Raw genomic sequence first — 24852 nt, 5'->3', positions numbered from 1 at the left:
GGGGACATTTTATTTAAAATCCTCATTCTTGGATTGTGAGCTTTAATATTTAACCATTAAAGTAATTATTAATTGGATTTTAAGCTTCATGAATGCCTGTTGTAGTTCAGAAACTTCGAACCTGCACATAGTAAGCCAAATATGGATGTAGTCCACGAAGTGACTTCTTGATTCCAGAACAAAAAATCAAACAGCCAGTGTTCCTCTTATAACTGATGCATAATATTTGAGAACTGCATACTCTATCCATATATTGTTTTTCTTTTAAATTAGTAACAGTTTTCTTTTCTTCTTCTTTACTTTATATCATATATACTATCTGGAAATTGCTTGTAATCAGAACCCTTACTGACAAGAAACTGTGAGTTAACAATTCTCCCTGTAATTGCTGTAATAACATTAAAAATGTATCTAGCAGACGTAAAATAAAAATGCAAACTGATGCTTGCTTCTTTCACAACTAAAAAGAAATTCAAATGTAATTTTTTTCTATTATCCCATCATATTGCTTTCAGAATGGAATAAAATACACAGAAAATCCAAAGCGACCAAAGTATTTGGATTAAGATTTGTGTGTGGACTTAGTTTGCATGTGTGTGTGCATGGGTGTGTGCATGTGCATATTTTGGGTGGGAAGCGGAGGAGGTGGACCTGTCTGGAAATTTCCTCCACCAATGCTGACTGGTAATTCATACATAATTTATAGTTTAGAGAGTTGTCTGGGACACTGAGAGGTTCAAGTAACTTGTCCATTGTCACACAGATGGTATGTATCAGAGGCAGATCCAAGTCTTCCTCATTTCTAGGCCAGCTCTCTGCAGTCCTGGGCTCCATCCTTGGCCCTCTTCTCTTCTCCCCCATACTATTTCATCTGGTGATCTTATCAGTTCCTATGGTTTCAATTATTATCTCTTTGCTAATTATTCTCAAATCTACTTGTCCAGCCCTAACCTTTCTCCTGACCTCCGGACTCACATCTCCAACTACCTTGTAGACATCTCAAATTGTATGTCCCATAGGCATCTTAAACTCCACATGTCCAAAACTGAACTCATTATCTTTCTCTGGAAAGCCTCCACCTTTCTGAACTTCCCTTTTTCTGTCAAGGATACACCCATCCTCCCAGTCATCCATGCTTGCTAGGATGCTAAAATCAACCTACTGATTTTACCTTTTTAACATCTCTCAAATGTACCCCATTTTTTTCATTTTGCTACAACACTGGTTCAGGCCCCATCACTTCATGTCTGGACTATTTCAAGAGCCTGCTGGTTGTTGTTCTTGCCTCAAGTCTCTCCCCATCCTCCACTCAGCTGTCCAATGACTCTTCCTAAAGCACAGATCTTACCAGACCACTCCTACTCCAATAATCACCATCAGATCCCTATCATCTCAAGAATCAAATAAAAGGAAAAAAAAAACCTATGGCTTGGATTTTAAAGCTCTTCAAAACCTATCTACCTCCCACCTTTCTAGCCTTCTCACACCTTACTGCCTATCACATATCCTCCAACCCAGTGACACTAGTCACCTTGCTGTTGCTCACACAAGAGACTCCCTCTCCAGACCCTGGGAATTATCATTGGCTATTTCAGATGACTGGAATATGACCCCTCTTCATCTTCATCCAGCTTCCTTCAAGTCCCAGCTAAAATTACATCTTCTACTAAAAGCCCTTTCCCGATCTTTTTAATACTAGTGCCTTCCCTCTATTGATTATCTCCTGTATGTAGCTTATACAGGATTGTATCTCTGTATATGTTATCTACAGAAATAGTACATAGTTATTTCCATGTTGTCTGTCCCATTAGACTCTGAACTCGTTGAAAGCCTTTTTTTGGTTCTGAACACTTAGTGCAGTGCCTGGCACATAGCAGGTACAATGCTTATTGACTAACTGTGCCACACTGCCACTCATATCTGAATATAGCAAGTAAAATCATTTTCTTATATTGTACTTTTAGCTTTTCTATGTCTCTTCTCTTGATAACACCTAATTTCCTTTCCCCCAATCTTATCTTGTTCTTTCTTTTTATCATTCCCTACCCATCTGGATCTGCCAACGCCCTCTTTCCCTATTCTAATGCATACATGGTACACCCTTACTCATTATGTATGTTATTTATATATTTATTGATGCAATGTAATGAGATAGTAGTCTCATGATTTCAAACTCAAGAACTTATATCCAGAAAAACATCTAAATAAGGTGGTAAACATATTCATTAAATTTGGGGCCTTACTATTTAAAAGTATTTGGGGAAGAAGGCTAAAAACATTAATGAAGTATGTACAGAGTTGGCTAATTTCATTACTAGAGATGAGCTTATAGTAGCAGTAGCTGAGGCCAACTAAGACTGTGAACTGTTGCATGGCTGAATTAAAAGAGGTCTTTCATATAAGTAGGTGAAAGGATGTCATATGATTCCTCCATGGCTCTGGAAAGTTGTTTGGAGACTGGCTATAAAAGCTAAAGCCTTGGCCCAGGTCTTGTAATAGGATATTTATAGCTTACATTTATATAATGCTTTATGGCGTACAAACTACTTTACACGCCCAGTCTCATTTGCCTTCACTATTATTCTGTGAAGTAAGTGGTATAAATTTTATTATCCCCTTTTTACAGATGAGAAAAGAAAGCATACAAAAGTTATGTAACTTGTTTAAGGTGACACATATAGTACATAGTATAGTCAGGATTCAAACACAGATCTTCTGATACTTCTGTCTAGCACTGTTTCCACTACACCACACTCCTAGGGATCATGTATTTATCTGTATGATTTAAGTACTGTCTACTGACCTTATGACTTAATTCAACAGACTTTGTTACAAGAACAGAATTTTAACTTTGAAAACTCTTTGCGTTAACCGTAGCATATTAAGTTTATAAGGTAATGGGCCACTGGGATAAAGATGTTAGTAAGATGGTAGAGGTAGAATAATGAGCCTCAATGAAAAGGTGCTATGAGAATGTGGTTGCCTTCGAGGATATTCAATCAGAGGCAAGTCTCTAAACTGTATACTCCTCACAGGGAAATAAGTTTCTGGATGCAGATTACTTACTCCCTTCATTTCCCACATGAAGATTTCATTAGCTGCTTACCTCATATGACCTTCTACTAAAGTCTTTTAATGTCCCAATGGATCATAAAGGTGAACTTAATTCTTGACAGCTATGTCAATGTAAAAAACAAATAAGCAGAAAACTTCCAGTTTGGTCATGCTGAGCTGGCAAGGTTTAAAATCAAAGTATGGAGTCCTGTCTGTTGTCTAAGGACCAATTTTGCCAAATTTGGGGAGTCCCATTCCCAAAGGACTGGTTACAAATTGATACATTTTTTTCTGACCTAGTAGCTCTTGAACCCATTTGCTAAAACATTCAAAGGCTACGGTCTATATGAGTGGAGAAGAGACCCACATTGATAAAAAACACAAATCTGTTTTAGTACGTAATTCAATTGGTAACCAAAGAAGCTACTGATTAAGAGAATGGTAATTTCTGGTCCCTTTGTGGGTTACGTAGGTCCCAAAGATGAATTTATTGGTCCCCTGAACAGGAAGAGTTGATTATTACACTTTATGATTTACAAAGCACTTTACAAACATTAATATATTTTGTACTCCTCGGGGAATCTATAACCACACTTGCCTTAAAAGATCCTGCTGGAGCATTTTAAACATACTTCATGGGTTGCTCTGGTGCAGCTAAGTAGTTTCAGGACCAACTTAAACTGATGAGGACAGATGAGGGGAATGGTTAAAAAAAAAATCCCTGTACCTAAACAATTGTACATGGATGAGGCTGTGGCACCTTTTGTTAAGTGTTATCATTCTAGCATTTTTCAGGATGGTTTTGGCTAACCATCAGGACAACTAGGCTGGTAAGGGAAGGTTTCATGCAGTAGATAAAATGTATGTGTGTGTGTGTGAGAGAGAGAGAGAGACAGCGAAAGAGAGAAAGAGAGATTGAGAAAGACAGAGAAGGAGACAGAGACACAGAGGGATAAATTAATGGAAAAGCAACTTTTCAATTCTGTTTTCTTCTGAGTTGAATAAATTACAAAATGCCTAAGAGGGGTGGGGAACCTGAGGTCTTCTAGGAACATGTAGCCTTCTAGGTCCTTGGGTGCGATCTTCTGACTAAGTCCAAGTTTTACAGAACAAATCCTTTTATTAAGGGGATTTGTTCTGTGAAGTTTGGATTCAGTCAAAGGGTACCTTGAGTACCTAGAGGGCCACATGTGGCCTTGAGGCTACAGGTTCCCCACCCCTGCTACAATAAAGTTTCAAGCTCTCTGAGCTCCCCTCCTTTTTTCTGGTTAGATTTCTAGTTCCCTATTCTACTGTTAACCCCTCTTCCCTTCCTCCCCCTAAAGCCTAAAGCAATGGATTGTTGATAGAACCACCATTCCCATGTATTTTTTTTCCTTCCTCAGCCCCATGTATAACAAGTAGTCTTTAAAATATAGAACTTTAGTAGAAAGAGTACTATGTATGGTTTACTGATTTCTCTAGTTAGGTTGGAAAATTAAGGGAAAGGACTTGATTTACCTAATATGCTGTTAAATATTAATACCAGTTAATTTGGAAAGCTCAGGAATTTAAATAGGCTAAACACAGTACTTAGGAAAATACCTTGCACCCAGTAGGTACTGAATCTGTGGATGCATCTGTAGATGTGATACAAATTCATTTTTAATGGTTAAGTAGAATTTTGTCTGGAGTTTGCGAATGGATTCCTTTAAACCCTAACGTGAGTTATTATTCTTGGTAATAATAATTTCTGACTTTGAGAGTCAGATATGCAAAAAGTCAGATACAATGGAAAAAGTGGTATACAAGGCCATGGGTTGAAATCATCCATCTACTACTTTACCTGTATGACCTTCAGCAAGTTTAGTTTCTTTAGATTTGTTTCCTTATGTGTAAAAATAAAAAGGAAAATCCAGAATGTATCAAACTTGATCTTGGACTTTCTCATATTTAAAGAAATAAGTAACCTGAGCCACCCTAAAGCAGAAACCCTGTAAAGACAGTTTTCTATTTAGTACTTTCATAGGTCCCCATATTGCCAAGAGTTGGGACTGAAAATGTGATGTTAACCCTAAAATAAAGTTTTATATTAAGTAATAGTGATAGTCAATACTAAAGAGTTAAGCAAGACCAAATGCTGATTTTCTTAACATTACTTTTAATACTATATTTTAAAGTTGTCTTAAGGGAATTTGTTGCAGCTATCACATTTGTGTTGTATGAAAGTATATCCATTTCTTAAATTCTAGGGACCTAAACAATCTGAAGTTTAGAATATTAACAAAGAAGAAAGAAAGAAGATGCCATCTTTGTCAGCTACTTCTGTTATTCCCATCCTCTAAGGAACAGCCAAAATAAAAATATGTAGATGTCAAGTATGTCAGCCCCAACAAATATAATATTCCAAACCTGGACACAATCCCCAAAACTTCCTATGGTGACATCCCTATATGATACATTATCTTAGGACTGTCAAAAGCTAGGCAAAGGTCATAGATTTACCCTCTGATCTCAGTTATTTTACCATAGCAGCTCACATATTTCACTTAACACCTATGAACATATGACTCCCACATTTTTATCTCCAGTTAAGACTTTTTTAGTATTTTCTTTAGTAAACTCTAAAGCATCTGTTTGGATGCCCCTATTTAAACCTCAAACTAAACCTGTTAGCTTTTTCCAGCCACTTTCCCCTCTCACCCAATTTCCCCCTTATTTTCAATGGTACAATCATCCTTCTCATCTCCTGAGTCTATAACCTTGGATTTATTTTTTGAATACTTTAAATTTTAGACTCAAATGTCACAACACAAATACAGAATGGAGAAAAGAATCAAAAACATGTCATAAACTCAAATACTGGAACTTAATACAAAGTAAGAAAAAAAGCATGCCATGTGCATAGCATAACATAAGAAAGGATTCAAAATACGTAACAATAAATTTTCATTTCAAGAAAGCCTGTATGATAAATAATATACTTTGTGTTGAAAACTATCTTTTCTTTGCTTCCTTCCAACTTTTCTTTTGTTCTCTGCTGTGCACTTTTTCACTGTCTCCCCCCCCCCGCCCCTAAAGGCTACAATTAAGTTTGGATGTTTCTTAAGCTATGGATATATACATACACATATACATATACATACATATATATACACATATACATACATACATATACATACACATACACACACACATACTTTCCCAAACAAATTCTACTCCTGGTCTTTGTTTTTATGTTTGTGCATATCTCTTGCTTCCTATCCCTCCTGCCTTCCCTACTTTACTTCTACCTGCTACCTTGCCCTCCTATTACTTGCTTACCCCCCTCCAAGGGTCCCTCCCCTAGCCTCCCATTCCCATAAATCTAAAGACCTTTCTATACCCCCCTTTTACCTATTCCCTAAATATCCCTCCCTTGTCCTCTCCTCCCTCCCTATGCCCCTACCATTTTATTTCTTCTGAATTTAGAAGACTTATACTCTTCCAAATATATATGTATTGTTCCCTCTTAAACCCATTCCCAATGAAATCAGGTTACCAGAACTACCAGTCCTCCTCCCTCATCTAATTCCTCTGTATTGATTCTACCTCTTGCACCTCATTTGTATAAAATAATTACTCTTTTTAGCTGTTCCTAAATGGTTTTACTTTTTAAATTCAGGAAATTAAAAATTACTTTTTAAATTCAGGATTTATTTTTTACTCCTGTTTTCCAGGATATTATCTATCACCAAGAGTTTCTACTTTTACCTCTCAGATCTGTTATTTTCCTTCCCTTTTGTATGCTCTCATTCTAATGCCTAGACTATAAACTTGCTACTAACTTTTTTCTGTTTCCTGCTTCTTTTTAACTCAATCTTCCAATATTTTTCAACCTTTCACTCTTCATTAAAAATTCCTTATTCCATAAAGCTTTTAAAAGCCTTATCATCAGGTAACCTTAATTTCTCAACTTAATTTCTCTTGTGGAGAGGCAATCTGGCAACTGTCTCTGCAGGTACTTCAGCCTTCACCTTCTCAAAATCCAGAGTTACTGAAGACCTAGAAAACAAAGTTATTAGCGCCAAAGCCTTTGGCACTATCAAATGGATCTATTTAAAATGGATATGGTTTTATCAATGGAAATACCACTAAAGAAGATATATCACAATGTGCTTGCCACTGTACCTTAAGGACCACTAGGCCTTTTTCCTATAATTTGTAGCTGAAACCAATTTGTGTGTCTTCCCCTATCACAGGGGTTCATAATCTGGGTCCTTAAATTTTTTCTAATGGTATTTTGATAACTCTATTTCCATAAAATTGGTGTCCTTTATAATTCTATGTATTCTACTTGATGTATCTTAAAACATTTTTCTGAGAAGCCCATAGGCTTCAACATACTGTCAAAGGGGTCTAGGACACAAAAAAGATTAAGAATTCCTACACTATTAGGATGTGAGCTCCTGGAGCGCAGGAACTCATTTTGCTGTTCTATTAGTATCCCCAGTGCTTAGCACAGTGCCTTTTTTGCACAGAGTACACCCTTTAACAGAAAAAGACAAAGACAAAGACAATTTAAACAATTCAATCTCAGAGAAACTGAACTCCCCAAAACATTCCAGCCCTAGGTAGACCTACAAGTGGATTACATAAAACATTCAGAGAACAGCTAACGCCTATTAAATTATCCACAAAAAATATAGATTGAAAGGTAGTATATCAAATTCTGAGGCCAGTAAGATCCTATAGCCCAAACGAGGGGAAGATAAAGCAAAGAGGGGAAAATTATAGCACAATATCACTAATAAATACTGATTCACAAAACTTTATAAAGTAGTAGAAAATAAGTTGTAGTAATATACTCAAACGATAATTTGTTATGGCCATATTGGATTCATACTAGGAATGCAAGGATAGCTTCAACATTAGGAAAACTATGAACAAAAACCAGACATATATAATAGTGATGGTATATTTAGATAAATAGATGCAGAAAAAGTCTTTAACGGAATAGCACTCACTCATGTTAAAATCATTAAAAAGTACTGGAATAAGTAGACCATTCCTTAATAAATTCTGTTGTTCAGCTTTTTTTTCAGTCACGTTCAACTCTTTGTGACCCCCCCCCCCCTTGGGGTTTTCTTGGCAAAGATACTGGAGTAGTTTACTATTTCTCCAGCTCATTTTATAGATGAGGAAACTGAGGCAAACCAAGGTTAAGTAACTTGCCCAGGGTCCCCCAGCTAGTAAGTGTCTGAGGCCAGATTTGAACTTGCAAAGATGAGTCTTCCTGACTCCAGGCCTAGCACTCCAGCCATTTTACCACCTAGCTGCTCTATGGTTAAAAAGTAGCTATCTAAAACCAGGAGCTAGCATTATTTTTTAACAGAAACACTGAAAGCCTTACTAAAAAGATCAGGAGTAAAGGATGTCCATTATCACCACTATTATTTGACAAATTTTAAAATGCTAGCCATAGGAACAAGACAAAAGAAAGAAACTGAGAGAATAAATATGCAAAATTATCTCAATTTGAAGAGATAAAATGATGGTTTACTTGGAGAAACCTAGACAATCAACAAAAAATTAAGTGAAGCAATAACTTCAGTAAAATAGGCCATGAAATAAACCCACAGAAGAAACCACTGGCCTTTCTGCATATAACTAACAAAACCCAGTGGGAAGCATGAACTCATTATCTTCCCCAGCCCCCAAATCTCTCTTCTTTCCAAAACTCCCAGTTTGTGTTGCAGGCACTACCATCCCTCTAGTCTTCCAAGTTTAGAGCATGGGCACTACTCCTCACTTCTCAACCTCCACGTCCTATCAGTCGTCCAGTCCTGTAATTTCTACCTTCCCCACGTCTCTTCGTTGCCACTCTCAGAGATGTCACTTTCATTGAGGTCACCTCCTCTCACCTGTATTACTGAAACGAACAAGCTCCTGATCAGTTTCCCCACCTCAGATCTCTCCTATGAAGATCATTTTCTGGCTCTGTGACTACTAGTGCCCCTCCTCCCACACTACCTTGCATTTATCCTCTTTAGATGTGTGCTGTACATATTCATATACACATTGACTGTGTTCCTCGTTAGAAGGGAAGCTCCTCACAAGTAATCCTCTCTGGGCCTGGCACAGTACCTGTCACGTGGTAGGTACCTGACAAATATTTCTCGACTGACTGATGGTACAGTGAAAAGAAAAACAAAAGCACCTTTAGAGCGCTTCACAAATGTCTGTCCTCAACAACCCTAGGAGGTAGAAACTATTATCTCCATTTACCAGATGAGAAGACTGAGGAAAGGAGAGGTTAAGCGATTTGCCCAGAGTCATAGAGAATAGGTTGTAAATGTCTGAGGTTGAATTTGAACTCAGGTTATCCTGATTCCAAGCCCAATATTCTAGAAGAGTATTGGCTCTTGAGTCAGCAGCCTGAGTCAGAATCTTGCCTATGATGCTTAGTATGACCTTGGGCAAGTTATACCACCACAACGGGCCTCGGTTTTTCCATCTATAAAATGAAGGAGTTGGGCTAGATGGCTTCTGAGGTCACTTCAAACTCTAGATCTAAGTTCCTATGAGTCTGTGACCTAGGAAATTAAAATTCATTCAAAATTACTACAAAATGTATAAAATATCTTAGATTTGGCCTACCAATATATACTTAGGACATAATGTAGATATAACTACAAGACATTCTTTACAGAAATAAAGGAATAATTCAATAATTGAAGAGATATTCAGTGCTCATTATTATGCTAACAGCAGTATAATAAAAGTGATAATGATACTTTAATTAATTTATAGATTTATCATCAAACCAATCATATCACAAGAGGTTATTTTATAGAAAAATGATAAAATTCATCTGGACAAACAAAAGGTCAAGACTGTCTAAAGAAATAATGAAGAAAGATAGGAATTAATGGGGTCTAGCATTATCAGATGTCAAACTATAGTACAGTATAGTAACATCAAAACTATTTGCTACTGGTTAGTAGAAAAATTGATAAGTGAAATAGATGAGGTTATTTAACAAGGTTAAACCCAAATACACCAACCAGTTCCTGGAACAAAGACTCCCTATTTGACAAAAAAATAAGCAACAAAACCCTCCAAAAACAAAATTTGGGGAAAATTAGAAAGCATTTTGGCAGAAATTGGATTTAGACCAACATTTCATACCATGGGCCACGATAAGTTTCAATGGATACATGACTTAAATATGCAAAATAATGTAATTTTTAAAATAAAGGAGAATAGAGATACCTTATATAAATATAGCTTGGAAGATAATTCTTAACTAAACAAGGGATAAAGGCATTCATACAAAAGACAGTTTTGATTATACGAAGTTGAAAAACTCTTGCATGAACATAATCATTGCATCTAATTAGAAGAGAAGCAGCTAACTGGGGAAATATTTGTAGCATATGCCTCTGAAAAGGGCTAATGTTTTTATGTATTTATATGACTGTATCTTGCATAAGAACCATTCTCCAATAGACAAGTGGTTAAAGGATATGAACAGGCACTTTTCAAAAGATGAGATACAGACCATTAAAGACATGTGAAAGAATGCTCTAAATCACTAATACTTGAGAGAAATAAAATTCCTTTCAAAAGAAGCAGTATTGCATAGTAGATACTGAGCCTTCCTTGGATTCAAGAAAAACAGGGTTTAATTTAAGTCTTGCTTCTGACTGATGCTGGCTATGCGACCTTGGGCAAATCACTTTTAACCTTACAGAGTCCCAGGCAATTTTCTAAGACTGTAAGTTGCAGAAAAGGTATTATGCTGCATAGATGGAGGAAATTTCCCTACAGGAAACCATAATAGTAATCACATAAGTGTAGTCACATTTCATCCCACCCATAAGATTGGCAAGGATGACAAAAAATGATGCACACTGCAGAAGCTGTGGGGAGGTAGGAATACTAATGGACTGTTAGTGGAGCCATAAACAGTTCTGGAAAACAATTTTGGAATTATATTTATAAAGGCACTTTCCTGTAAATACTCACTGATACAAGTATCAGGTATATGCCCCAAGGAAGTTACAACCCCATAAACACTAAAATATAACATTCTTTTTTGTAGTCACAATGAATTGCAAAGGAAGTAAGTATCCATCAATTATGTAACGGTTGAACAAATTATGGTATATGGCATGTGGAACAAAATACGGTTTTTGAAAGTAAGAATATTAGAGAGGCAATGTGGTCTAACAGAAAGGAAACTGGATTTGGAGTCAGAGGACCTGGGTTCAGATTCCACTTTTTGTCACATTACTGGTATGATCTGGTAGCTGGGTCCCTATGACTAGCCATTTTTAAAAATGAGGGGAGCTGGACTACATAGCCTTCTAAGAGTCCTTTCAGCTCAAAATCTATCATCCTATGATTGTTGTGCCATAAGTAATGATATCTACGAAAATCCAGAGAAACTTCAGAAGACTTTTTTTTATCAATGAATGAAGAATGAAGTAAGTAGAACCAGAACAATGTACACGATGACCACAATTAGAAAAACAAAGATAATATAGAAAGATTTTCAGATCCCTGATAAATGATAAATGCAATGACTTCAGGGAAACTGATCCATTTCAATCTCCCCCATTCCCCCACCCCCAACAGTCATTGGAAGATCCAATCCCCACTAGCAGCAAAGAAACCATGGGGGTGCAGAATGAGGGACAAGACTGTAGATATGGCCCAATGTGTGGATTGGTTTTACTTGACTATATTTATTCATTATAAGAGGTTCTACTGAGTGGCTAGAATGGAGCCACTGAGAAGAGACAGTGATGTAAAAAAAATAAAAGAGCATCATTAAAACTTTAATTAAAATCAAACTCAATCTTGATCTAGAGCATAGATAATGAAACAACTCCCCTTCCTCTAGCAGAGAGGTAGGGAATTTACAAGGCAATAGTACTGGATGCACTGTCACAGACACAGTGATAATAGTGGCTGGTTTTGCTTAATTGTTTTTCTTTACTAAAAGGTTTCATTCTGGAGAGATTGGAGGGTAGAAATCCAGAAATTACTGTCATGTAAAAAAATGGGGTATAAGGCTTTAAAAAAATGAAATGAGGTTGCAAAAAGCTGAAAACAAGATGACTATAGTTTTTAATAAAAGACATTTGTGTTACTTTGTTCTATTTTAAATTCATATTTCTATAACTGAAATTATTCAAAAGTGTCTACAAGAGTAAAATTACTGATGGATGCTTATAAGCTAATACTTAACTACTGCTGAATTCAGTTATCCAGTGGAAAAATGGCCTTTGATCACAGACTCAGTATTCTGTACCCCCTTACTTTACTTTCTATCCCATACTTTTAAAATTCTTCTGCTAAAGTCCGATTCTAATCCACATTGTGGCATGCTGTTGAAGTGCACTCTCAATTATAAGAGGTCTGTGAATTTGGGTGAAGACCAACCTATAAGGGTAGAAGTTTGTCATCAGAGGCTTGGCTATTGGAATATACACACTGATGAAATTACGAGTCTTTTCAAGAACTGAATAAAAATATGAATTGTGATATTAGCAGAACACATGCATGCAAACTTGAATTTTTCACTGAACTGATTCTATTGTTTGCAGGTCTTATTCTATGTTACAAAGATTACGTTTTTGTGTCATTTTTTTTTGTATAGTCTACAAACAAAAATCATAAGTGAAAAGGGTATCCTTGGAATACTAATCATCACATTTCCTTCTTGTGTTTAAATTGATGTTGAAGGAAAGTGATAGGAGACATTTTTTTTTCCTTTTTCAGAATGTTTGGGATAAATATTCTCCTTGCCAAACATTAATTCTCTTTTAAGGGTGGCTAACAATGTTTTTTTTTGTTATTTGATAGAAACTTCAGTGCTTTCTTTTACACAATTTCCTCAGGTAAGAATGAGATGGATACAAAGAAGTTTTCTTTCCCCAAATGCAAATACTTAAGACTGTGAGATGAGTGGAAATTAATGGAATTCTTTACTCTTTGAAAATCTCAGTAATTCTGGATTTGATTTAGGTGGGTAAAGAAGCCATCAAAGTTAATCCTTACCTTGATATCCATTTTGATGGCACACAGTATATGACAAAAAATCATCAACTAAGATAGCACATCACATATTTTTACTGACTGGAGTTAAATTCTTGAATTATTCTGTGCCATGAGTATATGTTTCCTTTGGTACAAGTACATACATGTCAATAAATCAATAAACATTTATTACTAAGGATGTATAAGTAGTAATTAAAATAAATATGTTGACACTATGTTCTTACTCAAAATTATAACTAAATATCATAGTTCAAACAATTTTTTAGTGAACTAATGCTGTAATAACATTTACATATTTGGATACAATCAATGATGGAGATAATTTGCAAAATGACTTGCTAGTTAGGTTAAAAACTATAAAGTAGAAAACCTAAGTTAAAAACAAAATATCCATTTCCAAGATCATTATGTGGAATTCTCTTAATCTACTTACTGTACTGAATGTACCTACTAGGCTGATAAACAACTAGGAATATTACCTGTAGAAATGTGGCACTTGCTCCACGTTGGTACTGTTGCTTGCTATTTGTGGAGGTAGATGTGATCATCAGCTTCGGTCCATCTCTACTAAATATTTCTCCCAACTTGGGAAAAAGCAGCATGTAAGCTAGAATAGATGGAAGAGAGAAGTCATCCTTACTATGTGCACAGTACTTGGCTAGGCACTACAGGAATGACAAAGTTTGGTTGAGATAGCTCTGCCTTCATGGAGGCAGTCTAAAATATGCTCATAATGTACCTTTAACAGATATTTTTATATGTTCAACTGATTCAAAAATAAGATTAAAATATTCTGTTGAGTATATATGATTTTAGAATGGTACTACAAGACAGTACTTAATATCACATAAATTAAAACCTTTCTTGAACAGTAGAATTCAGCAATACCTACTGTGCCACTGTCAGTATATATTAAGCATTGCTAGTGAATAGGGTATTTCTTGTAATTGAAGATTCGAGACAACTGAAGTTCTAAAACCTTTTTTATTTTAATCATTTTAAGAGAAATCTTTCTAACATGCTTAACTTTCCAGCTGCCTTTTAGGTATTTTCTACCACCATCAGACAAGCTCCTGGAGAGCAGGGACTCTTTTTCTTTCTACTTGTATTCCCAGTATTTAGCACAGTGAGCACTTAATAAAATGCTTGCTGACTTGGTGACAGGCCTCCCAAAAGTGAGCTAGGACAATCTTTGGAGGATATATCATCTATCATCAGGCCCATATTTGAAACTTCTTCAGGGAGGCTGGGCCTTCCACAGCTCATACAGGACTACAATAGCCTTCATGAACTGAGGATCACCTTCATGTCTGGTGAGATTTTGGAGTGGAACTTTAGTGGAAATATATACCGAACATAATTTTCTGGATAACTCAAGGTTGTCATTACAAATGCCAATTATGATTTCCAGTGACATATTGATGCCTTTATGAAGAACAATTTGTCCTTATTCCAAGCAGTCAGTTTTACAGATTCTGCTAATTTTTAAATTCTTGTGTCTACTTTTTATAGTTCTTCTTTTTGTCCCTTGCTATCAGCTATTTGTCTTCTTATTTGTTGTTTCTAGTAATACTTTAAATTTCTAAAGTGATTTAAAGTTTGTAAAGCAATTTCTTCACAACAACCCTTTAGTGGGCTAGGCAATAAGTAAATAAGCTGTCAGAATTGGATAAACTAAGAATTAATATGGGAAAAAAAGTTGTTAGGTTCTGGAGCAATGAAGATCTAAGGAACTCTCCTTTAAATGAAGTACTTGAGCATGGACTTTGTAATACTTATTTTGGATGCTAGGAGGTTTGTTAGTTGACTTCTTTGCTGTTTTGTTCCAAATACTTAAGGCACCAAGATAAGTCATTAATTACACAACATAATAATTCTACTATGTACTCTAAACTCATATTTACAAATGCTAAAATGTTTAAACCATACATATAAATGAAAACCAAAGCATTAAAACACACACCTTATTTTCTGAAGAAAGTTGAAAATGTATGGAAACCACATTTTACATTAGTGGTCTGAGTTAAGATTAATTACAAAAAAGGAAACACCTCTAAATTTTGTTAATTTTAAAACTTAATATTATACAAGTGGTAAAACTAGACCAGTAACATGAAACCAAAATCCTGAAATGTTAATAGTTCTGCTTATTCTGTATTTTTCGGGTTGGTAAATTGCATGAAGACCTTCCTGGGAGATTAGATGGGAGAGAGATGAGATGTTATCAAGCTACTTTTTACTTGAAATGTGAGTCTAGGTGTCTTGGAAAATTAGCTCATTCTAACTTTACAATAGTTTACAACCTCAAATAAAATAATATATCCACTTTGTTATTGTCCTAAATTTATGGGTAATTTTAATTCACTAAGTAGAAATTAAGAAGAAATAGAAATTGAATAGTCAACTTGAACTATTCAATTTCTATTTCTTCATTAACTATATTATTAAAATAAATGAAACTGGCTGAGACTTATTAAATAAAAACATTTCAAATTTGTTTAATAATTACTCTGCTTTAAAAATAATAAAAATAGGGATATTTCATTTTATTGGGCACTTGGTTTTGTAATATTTTAATTTACAATCTCATCAGTTACATTCAAGCTTGGGATGGCAAGTCCCCTTAGCTAATTTTAGCCTGAGTAATTTTCGAGTTAGGCTGGGATTAAAGCAGAGGTCAGAAAAATCATGTGTAGATTGTTTTTTAGGTCTAGACTGAATTTATATCTTCTATTCAAGCCATAGGCTCAAAGGGAAAGGTGGGCCTGAGGCATGTCAACATAATAGTCTTCAATTTGATGAGCCCTTAGTTGATTTCCACTGCACGTGTGTATCAAAAAAACCTCTGTGAGGTTTGCTTTTAAAGATTAGAGAAACTTCAGATCAAGATCCTATTTGAGAGTCCCAGCATTTCAAATGGAGAAGAGGTTCTCTTCAGTCCAAAAGACTGTATGTATTTCAGTAAACTTAACAACCTTACACAATACTGGCTGGGAATATAGTTTTTGTTCAATAAATACTCATCTATTTCATTTCTTCATCTACTATATAGAACAAATCTGTCTAGGGACGCTGATTTTGTCAGCTTCCCAAGTTGAATCCATGTTGACCAACAACAGGCTCAAAAATCAACATGCTATACTTTTTGTGGTAGCAAAAAGAAAAGAGAAAAAAGTGGGTGTTTATCATTATTCTGATTGGGATTTCACTATATTCCTTTCTGGGTTGTGTTGTTCCTAAATGTAATGTATACTGGAAATTTTTATGAATTTATTCTATACCCTATTACTTCACTAAAGCTATTAATCATTTCAATTAGTTTATTTGCTTCTCTGCTGTTTAAAAAAAAATAAAACAGCATGTCACTTATATGTAGGGATAATTTTGTCTTTTTTTTTTTTTGGTCAATGCTTATGCTTTTAATTTCTTTCTCTTGTCATACTGCTACCAAGAGCATTTCTAGAACTCTTATCAAATAATAGTGGGGTGATGTAGTATCCTTGCTTTATCCCCCGTATTTATTGGGACAGGTTTTAGTATTTCTCCATGGCAACTAAGACACTTACACAGGCAGCTAATGGTGCCATGGATAGAGTGATAGCAATGAGCCTGGAATCAGGGAGACCTGAATTCAAATCCAGCCTCAGATAGGTACTACCTGTGTATGCCTGTACAATTTAACCTCTGTTTGCCTTAGTCTACTCAACGGTAAAATGGCGATCTTAACAGCACCCACCTTACAGGGTTGTTGTGAGGATCAAATGAGATATTTGTAAAAAAGTGCTTTGCATAGTGCCTGATCCTTGGTAGGCTTTATATAAATACTAATTCCCTTCCCTTTCCCTTCCCAGGAGAAGAAGGGATAGTGCCACAACTTGGAGGAGATAGTTTGATTGAGAGAAAGAAGGCAGCACTGAATTTCTTTTTGCTTCAGTCTTTTCTATCATGGATCATAGGCTTTGATCATAAATTTAGAGCTGCAGGAATGTTGGTGGTCATAATAATCTGCAAACCAGAAATGGGAAGAATAAATGTGACAATTGAGAACTAAGTTAAGTAATGAAAAAAAGGGTACCCAGCTCCTTTTAAATAAGCCCTCTAGGACTAGACAAATCATTTTTTAGGTTACTGAATAAACTTCCTGATTTAATTTAAGCATTACCTCTACTGATTTCTTAAGAATCATGAGAAGAGAAATGGTATCAAAAGACTGGAACATGTAGATGTCATAATTTCCCAAAAAAGGGAAGAAAGGGCAGGCTCTAGAAAACACACTAGTAAGACTGATAACCAGGCCCTGCAAAACTCTAAAAAAAAGGTGGTATGTAAGCATAAAAAAAATCATTGACTAATGTGTGCCAACATGGGTTCTTTAAAACTAAATCCTATCAAACAAAGCATGTAGTTTGTTTCTTTTTATTAGATGGGTAGGTTAAGAGAATGGCATAAACCACCTACCTTAACATCAGTAAGGTTTTTGACAAAATCTCTCATTATATCTTTGTGAAGATGTAAGAATATTGGCTGAATGATAGTGTTTTCCAGGGAATTTATAGATGATGAACAGTTGTACCCAAAGAGCATTGTAATGGATTATCCTGGAGGGTAATCTCTAAAACTGTGCTATAGTATCTTTGATCCTGTCCCATTCAACATTTTAATCAGTAATTTGGATGGAGACACAGTTATCAAGTTTGCAGATGGCCCAATGATAAGTGAAATGGCTAATGTGTTAAGTTTACTACTGTGAAAGGCACAATTCAACTAGTCTTCTGTGTTCCAAATGTTGGTATTGTATTTGCGGAGCTCATCAGTTCTGCCTCTATCTATGACCTCTCCCATTCATCTCCTGTTTTTCCACTGCCGTCCTCCCAATACATGCCTTATTACCACCACCACCTGGACTTGTGAAAGCTTCCCAAATGATCTTCCTGCCACCAAACCATCTTCATGGCTGCCACTTGTTTTCCTTAGGTGTAGATCTAGTCATGACAAAGTCTTCTACTGAAAATTCCCCAATCATTCCCTATTCATTGTTTAAAACATTTTACCTAGAATTTTATAGTCTCTAGCTATATCTCATACTACTTTCCCCCCCTCCCCTCCACGTACTCCCTCTACACTTCAGCTACATTAGACTACTGGCTTTGCCCCTTACATATACCCCATGCTTTTCTGCTTCTGTCAGTCACTGAGTCAATCAAGAAACATTTATTAAGCACTTACTATGTGCTCAGCACTGTGTTAAATGCTAGGGATACAAAGACTCTGTAAATTCCATGGGGAAACCAACTGTCACTTAAACGTTTCACTTTGGGAGTATACACCGAATTGCTTAATACATTCAATAACAGAATCAATATTTTAAAATATCAATATAGGCTGGAAAAATAAGACCAAACAAAATGGGTTGCTTTGAAATTTCAAAACCTATGTTTAGGTTAAAAAAAAAAGCAAAATGTATACAGGATTGGGAAGACATGGTTTGATAATTTATACAAAATAACCTAAGGATTTTAGTTGAGCCAGAACTTCAATTAAGACTATAGTAGTATGATATGCAACTAGAGTAATTTTAGTCTTTATTATTAATACAAAACAATTTATCCAAATTAAGCCATGAAATACTTTTAGATTTGAACTATATTTATGAGACCTATAAATTCTGACCCTGGGGAATGTTATGCCTCTGAGAAAGGGAGGGATGGTGGTGGTATATTTTGGCATAAAATAGATGAAATAAGTTTGTTTTCATTCAAAAAAGTAACATTCATTCTGCTATAATATATGACTTTGTGTTTAATATGTTATAGTGGAATATATTTGGTATCCATGGAATACATGTGCAAATAAATTTTCTCAGGGAACTCCTATGCACATCAGGGAACAAAAGGATTATGTAGAATATGGCTTGGGATATACTGTAGCAGTCCAGGTCAAGGGAAGTAGCACTTCCCTGTATTCTGCATTAATCGGACAACATGTAAAATGTTGTGTTAACATGTGGGCACCTTTTAAAAGAGACACTAACAAGTTAGAATGCAACCAATGGAAGACAGTCAGGAACACGGGAGTCTGGAAACCATGTGATATGAGAAATAGTCAAAAAACCCTGGACGGAAGAGATGCAATTAATAGGAGACAAGATAGCTATCTTCAGATACCTGAAGAACTTCCATCCAACCTCTGCTTGAAGAGCTCTAATGTGTGGAAACCCATCTTGTCCCAGGGCAGCCTATCCCATTTTTGGTGGGTCAGCTAGGTGTCACAGTGGATAGAACGCTGAACCTAAAGTCAGGAAGACCCATCTTAATAAGTTCAAATGTGGCTTCAGACATTTACTAACTGTGTGACCCTGGGCAAGTCACTTAACCCTGTTTGCCTCAGTTTCCTCATCTGTAAAATGAGCAGGAGAAAGAACTGGCAAAGCACTCCAGTATCTTTGCCAAGAAAACCCCAAACAGGGTCGTGAAGAGTAAGATATGACTAAAATGACTAGACAACAAAATTTTCCCTATATTGTTTAAATTGAAATCTGCCTCACTTTAATGTTTAACCATTGCTACTAGTTCTGCCTTTTGAGGTCAATCAGAACAAGACCAGTCCCTTTTCTATAGGACAACTATCATGTTCCCTTTGCCCCAAGACTTCTCTCTTCTCTAGGATAAGGATTCCTACTTCCTAGAAGATGGTCTCAAGGTTCTTCACCATCCTGGTGGTCTTCCTATATAGAGTATGTCAACATTCTTAAAATAGTGCCCAGAAATGACTATCAATACTCCATCCATGCAGTCTGACCAGGATGGAGTATAGAAGACTTTCTCTTCCTGGGTTCTGGATGCTACGGCTCTCTTAATAAGTCCTAAAATTACATTAGTTTATTTGGCTGTGGTGCAGCTAATTATCAATAATCCTAAAACACTGAGAAGTTATATCTACTCTAATTCTCCTAATGTCACATCATTGCTATTTCTCAAATTAGCTCTTCATTGTTGGTTTTACTCAGGTCTAGACTAGCAGGTCTTCCTCCTTGTCACTTCATCTTTCAGAGTATGACATTTTCATTAAGGTAAATCAATAAATTCTGCTTTGTTCGTGGCACACTCAATAACTAAAATTCTTTGCCTTTCCTATTTGATGCCTTTTTACCAAGCTGGTGCATTGATTTCTTCTCTTCTCTATCATGGTGGTCTGTAATATACTACCATACCAGTACTGCTTCTTTTTCTCCTTTCATTGATTTTTACCCAAATATTCTTCACCATGCTTTTGACTTCTGGGTCCTAGAATTCCTTGCATGCATAACTTTTTAACACATAAGGCTCTTTGCTTTATCATTCTTTTTCCTCTGCTACCTACTTTAGCTATTCTGTTCTTTATGAATAAAGTATATAATTAAAACTCTGTTGCAGAAAGTGCAACCCCCAAGGGCTTGTCACATTGTTCAAATGCCAAACATACATTTGCCCAAAAGACTATTCTATGGAGAATACACAAGGCAAGCGTTCACGTGGAGGTCAGAAGAAGCAATACAAGGATATACTCTTAAGTTTCTCTGAAGAACTTTGGAATCAATTGCATGACATTGGCAAAGGACTGCCCAGCATGGCATGCCCGCATCAAAGAAAACACTGTGCTCTATGAGCAAGGCAGAATTACCATAGCTCAAAAGAAACATGAGATGCACAAATTTAGAGACTCTGTCATTCCAAATGTTCATGTGGATTATCTGTGCTCAACCTGTGGTAGAGCTTTCCCAGACTGTATTGGTCTGATCAGCCACAGTTAGATACTCCAACATGGTGATATCGTTTTGGTCCTCTCTGAGAACAAAAGACGATAATAACATAACTTCAGAGCTCTATTCTAGTCACTAAGTCTTAGTAATACATACATGAGGTCACGTTTGATTCCTTACATTAGGAGATCTAGGTTTACTTTGTTATTACCTATATTTTGTCCATTTATGTAGACTTTTAATGCCATAGTTATTTCTCTTGGCTCCTTTCTTGATTTTGTCTATTAGTGGGCATTTCTACTGTTCTATGTTCTAGTTGATACTCTCTATAGAATCTAGTTTCAGAAACATAAATTAGTAGTTTTCTTCTCTGTCTCAGAATTATGATTCTGCTAATGTTATAAAGGAAGATTAGAAATCAAGTGAAACTGTTTTATAACATAGTATGATAAAATTTGCCATAAAATGTTATTATTCATTGGTAATTTAGATAACTATCACACTAAGTTTAGACAGAGCCTTAGTCTATAATTATACTTCAATAATATATGCTTAAACTTATTCCCACAAACTTAGTGGTAAAAATGTGAATCTCAATTGAAGATTCAGGAGGCAGCTGTGTTTGGGTGAATGTGGCTTGAAATAGGAAATATATTCATGACAATTTGAAAGCAAAAGCCACGATTTTTAAAAATGCATAAGACCTTCTTTGCCCTTCATTAAAGAGGTGGGAGAAAATGGGCATGGAATAAATATATACTGTCAGGCATAGCTGATGTGTAAATTAGTTTTGCTGACCTACTTTCGGGAGGGATATACTCTAAAATGAATGTGATATAAGAACAAAAGACATCAAAAGGTATGAAAAACCAAAGCACAAGATTTAACTTTTATTCTCACGTTAAGTAAATTCTTCGACAAAAAATTATCAATACTTCCCCCCAAAGAAACAGATTAAAACTGTAAACAAAAAAACCCCAAACTACTGTGAAACAGTACATTTAATTATGTAACACTGAGTTTTTGCACTGGAGAAACTGAGTCACACATATACTCAATTTTTTAATATATTTAAAATTTTTTGTTCAGATTAAATATTAAAAGATTTTTTTCTATGATTTGTTAAATATCTCATAGGTAATCAAGATATTAACTGATAATGTTGACAAGTGGAAACATACACTCCACCCTTCATTTTAGAAGTCTCTTGAATTTTATGACTGCTTCTTGTAAGAGTGGTTACAATGATGAAGCAGTCTTGACCTCACAAACATTGAGCAGAGGATTGTGGTAACTGTCCCCTTTTTCCTTGTTTATGGTATACATTTTACAAGTTAGTTTCAAATAATATAGAATATTCATACTATTTTGTGACAAACATAAACAAGAGTATGCTCTTACCTTACTTATTTTAGCCAGCTGCAAACTCCAGTTGAAGTTTTGTGATCTGACATCACCATCTCAGCACATGGTGAATCAGGGTCACTTGGAACAGTAACTGGCAAAAGAAAGAGAGGAGGGAGAGTGGTCAAGGATATGTGTGTGCTTTGATGAAGGGAAGGGAGTCGGGAAGAGGATATGCCTTGTGGTTCACTTCAAAGAACCATTAGACACTTCCAAAGGTCGGGAGCTCCACAGGTCAGAGACATAGACTTAAGAATTATTTACATTGAGGGTGCAGATGAAATAAACCATAGGAGCAAATGATATTGCCAAGAAGGAAGAGAGACTACTGAAAGAAAAGAGGATTACAGACAGAACTTTATGGAGCATTCCTCTTAAGAGACATGTTAGAGAGAGGCAGGAGGAGAATCAAGAGGATAGATCTTAGACTTCTAAGATCTAATGAAAGGGAAGAGTATCCAGAAGGAAAAGGTGGTTGACACTGTCAAATGCTACAGTCCAGGAGGAAAGAAGGCCTGATATGGTAATTAGTAGGTCACTGATGACCTCTGAAAGAGCTGTTTTAATAGAGGGGTAGGGATAGAAGTCATTTTGTAAGACAGTCTACGAAGGACTGCAGATGGTAGCTAGATCGTAGAATGGTCAAAGGAAGATATTTTTAGGAATAGGAAAACAGCTCATTTGTAAACATGTGAAAGAAGTAATGAGTGTGAAGTGTAATGGCAGCGAGAAGCTTACGATAGTGAGAAAGACAGAGGGATGATTTGCAGGGAGAAGCAATGTGGAGAAAGGATAAAATTGAAGGAAAAGGGATTGGCTTTAGAGAGTAATAATATGCATTCCCTCTAAGACTGAAGAGAAGATATAATGGATAAGGATACTGTTAAGTTTTAGATTGTGGAGGAAAGTCTGAGGAATTTTCCATTTTGTATTGAGCCTAAACGGCCTATAAGGACCATCCCATGGAACATGTGCCCGGAGCCAGAGCTCCCCTGGAAACTTCTGGGGACCCTAAGGACATGGTGACTCATTGCTTGGGCCTTTTAAGGATGATGAACTTTTCCAGCTGCTTCTGGCCATTTGTGTTACTTTTTAATGTCTTGGTAAATTAACCCTGAGTAGTCCCTTCAACCATCTCCCTATCCCATGACAGTGACAGCAGGACTGGAGGCTGAAAGTGTGGAAAAAAGAGACAGCTGCTGACAGTGATCTGGCTTTCTCTCAGCTTCCACTCTCCAGATGCATAATATAACTACCCTTTGGAGGAGGAGGGAGGAAGGAAGGACACATCTTCCTTCCCATGGATGAAGGGATGTTACCCAAATGGCAGCTACTACTAGGGGGTACAAAGAAGCAAGCTTCCACGTGGGCCCCTGGCCACTTCTGTAACTTTTGTGTTTGTTTTTTCTTAATCTTACACAAATGACCACCCCAAGTTGGACTTGTCCATCATTGCATACAATGCTGTTTGAAAGGTCTGGAAGTTCCATTGGCAGTTAGAACTGAATGACAGCAGAGGAGGAATCTCCAGTGATTACTTCAGCATATTTGGAGAGAACAGCTATTAACAAGATGACTTACTGAAGCTGGCTGCATCTTTTTGGACAGTGTCAAGCCAAGGTGAAATATAAAATGCCTGATCAGCAGACCTGCAAACTGCTTTATGTTCAAATGAGGTTTTATTATCAGCCTTGTGACAGGTTTTTTTTTACAATAGTCGAAAGTTATTCTATATGAATCAAGTAGATTTTATATTAATCATTATGTTAATGTGTATCATTATTCTTTTATGCTTAGCATCACTTTGCACATAGAAATAAAGTGCCTATCCCACACCTTGCTTCATATTGTGCATTGAGTACCTTTCAGACTCCCCCTTTTTTTGTGAGACCTCAGTCATGAACTATTTTTCTCCTGGGCTCCAGGGTGGGTAGCATGGTGGGGTGAAACATGTTCTCCATGAAATAAGAAACTAGATTATCTGCTCTAAGTTAGTGGGAGAGGGGATGGGATAGAAAGTGGAAAGGGAGGAAGGTAAGGTTGTAATGAGAATTTGAGAGGATAAAAAGTTTAAAACAGTCACTTTGGAGAATAAAATTGAGTCAGTAAATGTTAGAGACAACAGCCTAACTGAGCTATAAATGCATCATAAGCTTGTAAGGCAGATAGCTAGTTCAATGGATACAGCACCGGGCCTAGAGCCAGGAAAACCTAAATTCAAATCCAGCCTCAGACACTACTGAGTGACCCTGGGAAACTTAACCTCTGTTTGCCTTAATCTACTGAAGAAGGAAGTGGCAAACCAGTAACTTTGCCAAGAAAGCCCCACAGCTGGCACTGGTGTGCTTTGGCCCACGGGGTCACGGAAGAGTGGGACACAGAAAAGCAACAATAAGCTTATGAAATCAGCATGACTTCCTAACTTTGTTTTAGCTGATGATGGGGGTTAGCCAGGACTGAAGCTGAGATGAAGAATAGAAGATTAGTGGCAAAAAGCTCTCTAAGAACATAAAGTGGCAGATTTGGGGGTCAAATTTCGGTGTAGAGGCAAGTGAAATTAGAATGGGGAAAATGGGCTGGGAGAATGAGGATCTGGAGATCAAAATAAGGGGAAGGAGCTTGTTTAA

General features: G+C 36.3%; 1 long non-coding RNA gene across 3 annotated transcripts in view; it reads right to left on the bottom strand.

Moving 5' to 3' along the window:
- LOC118839101 overlaps positions 1-24852 on the bottom strand; it is a 99328-nt gene that overhangs the window by 66928 nt on the left and 7548 nt on the right. For all 3 annotated transcript variants that reach the window (XR_005009608.1, XR_005009610.1, XR_005009609.1), the window contains exons 2-3: positions 22223-22319; positions 13563-13690 (exon numbers count right to left, since the gene is read on the bottom strand). This is a non-coding gene — a long non-coding RNA (uncharacterized LOC118839101). The remainder of the gene's footprint in view (positions 1-13562; positions 13691-22222; positions 22320-24852) is intronic.

The sequence above is a fragment of the Trichosurus vulpecula genome, chromosome 2 (genome assembly GCF_011100635.1).
Source record: "Trichosurus vulpecula isolate mTriVul1 chromosome 2, mTriVul1.pri, whole genome shotgun sequence".
Taxonomy (NCBI): domain Eukaryota; kingdom Metazoa; phylum Chordata; class Mammalia; order Diprotodontia; family Phalangeridae; genus Trichosurus; species Trichosurus vulpecula.
This window is presented reverse-complemented; position numbering and strand designations above follow the sequence as displayed.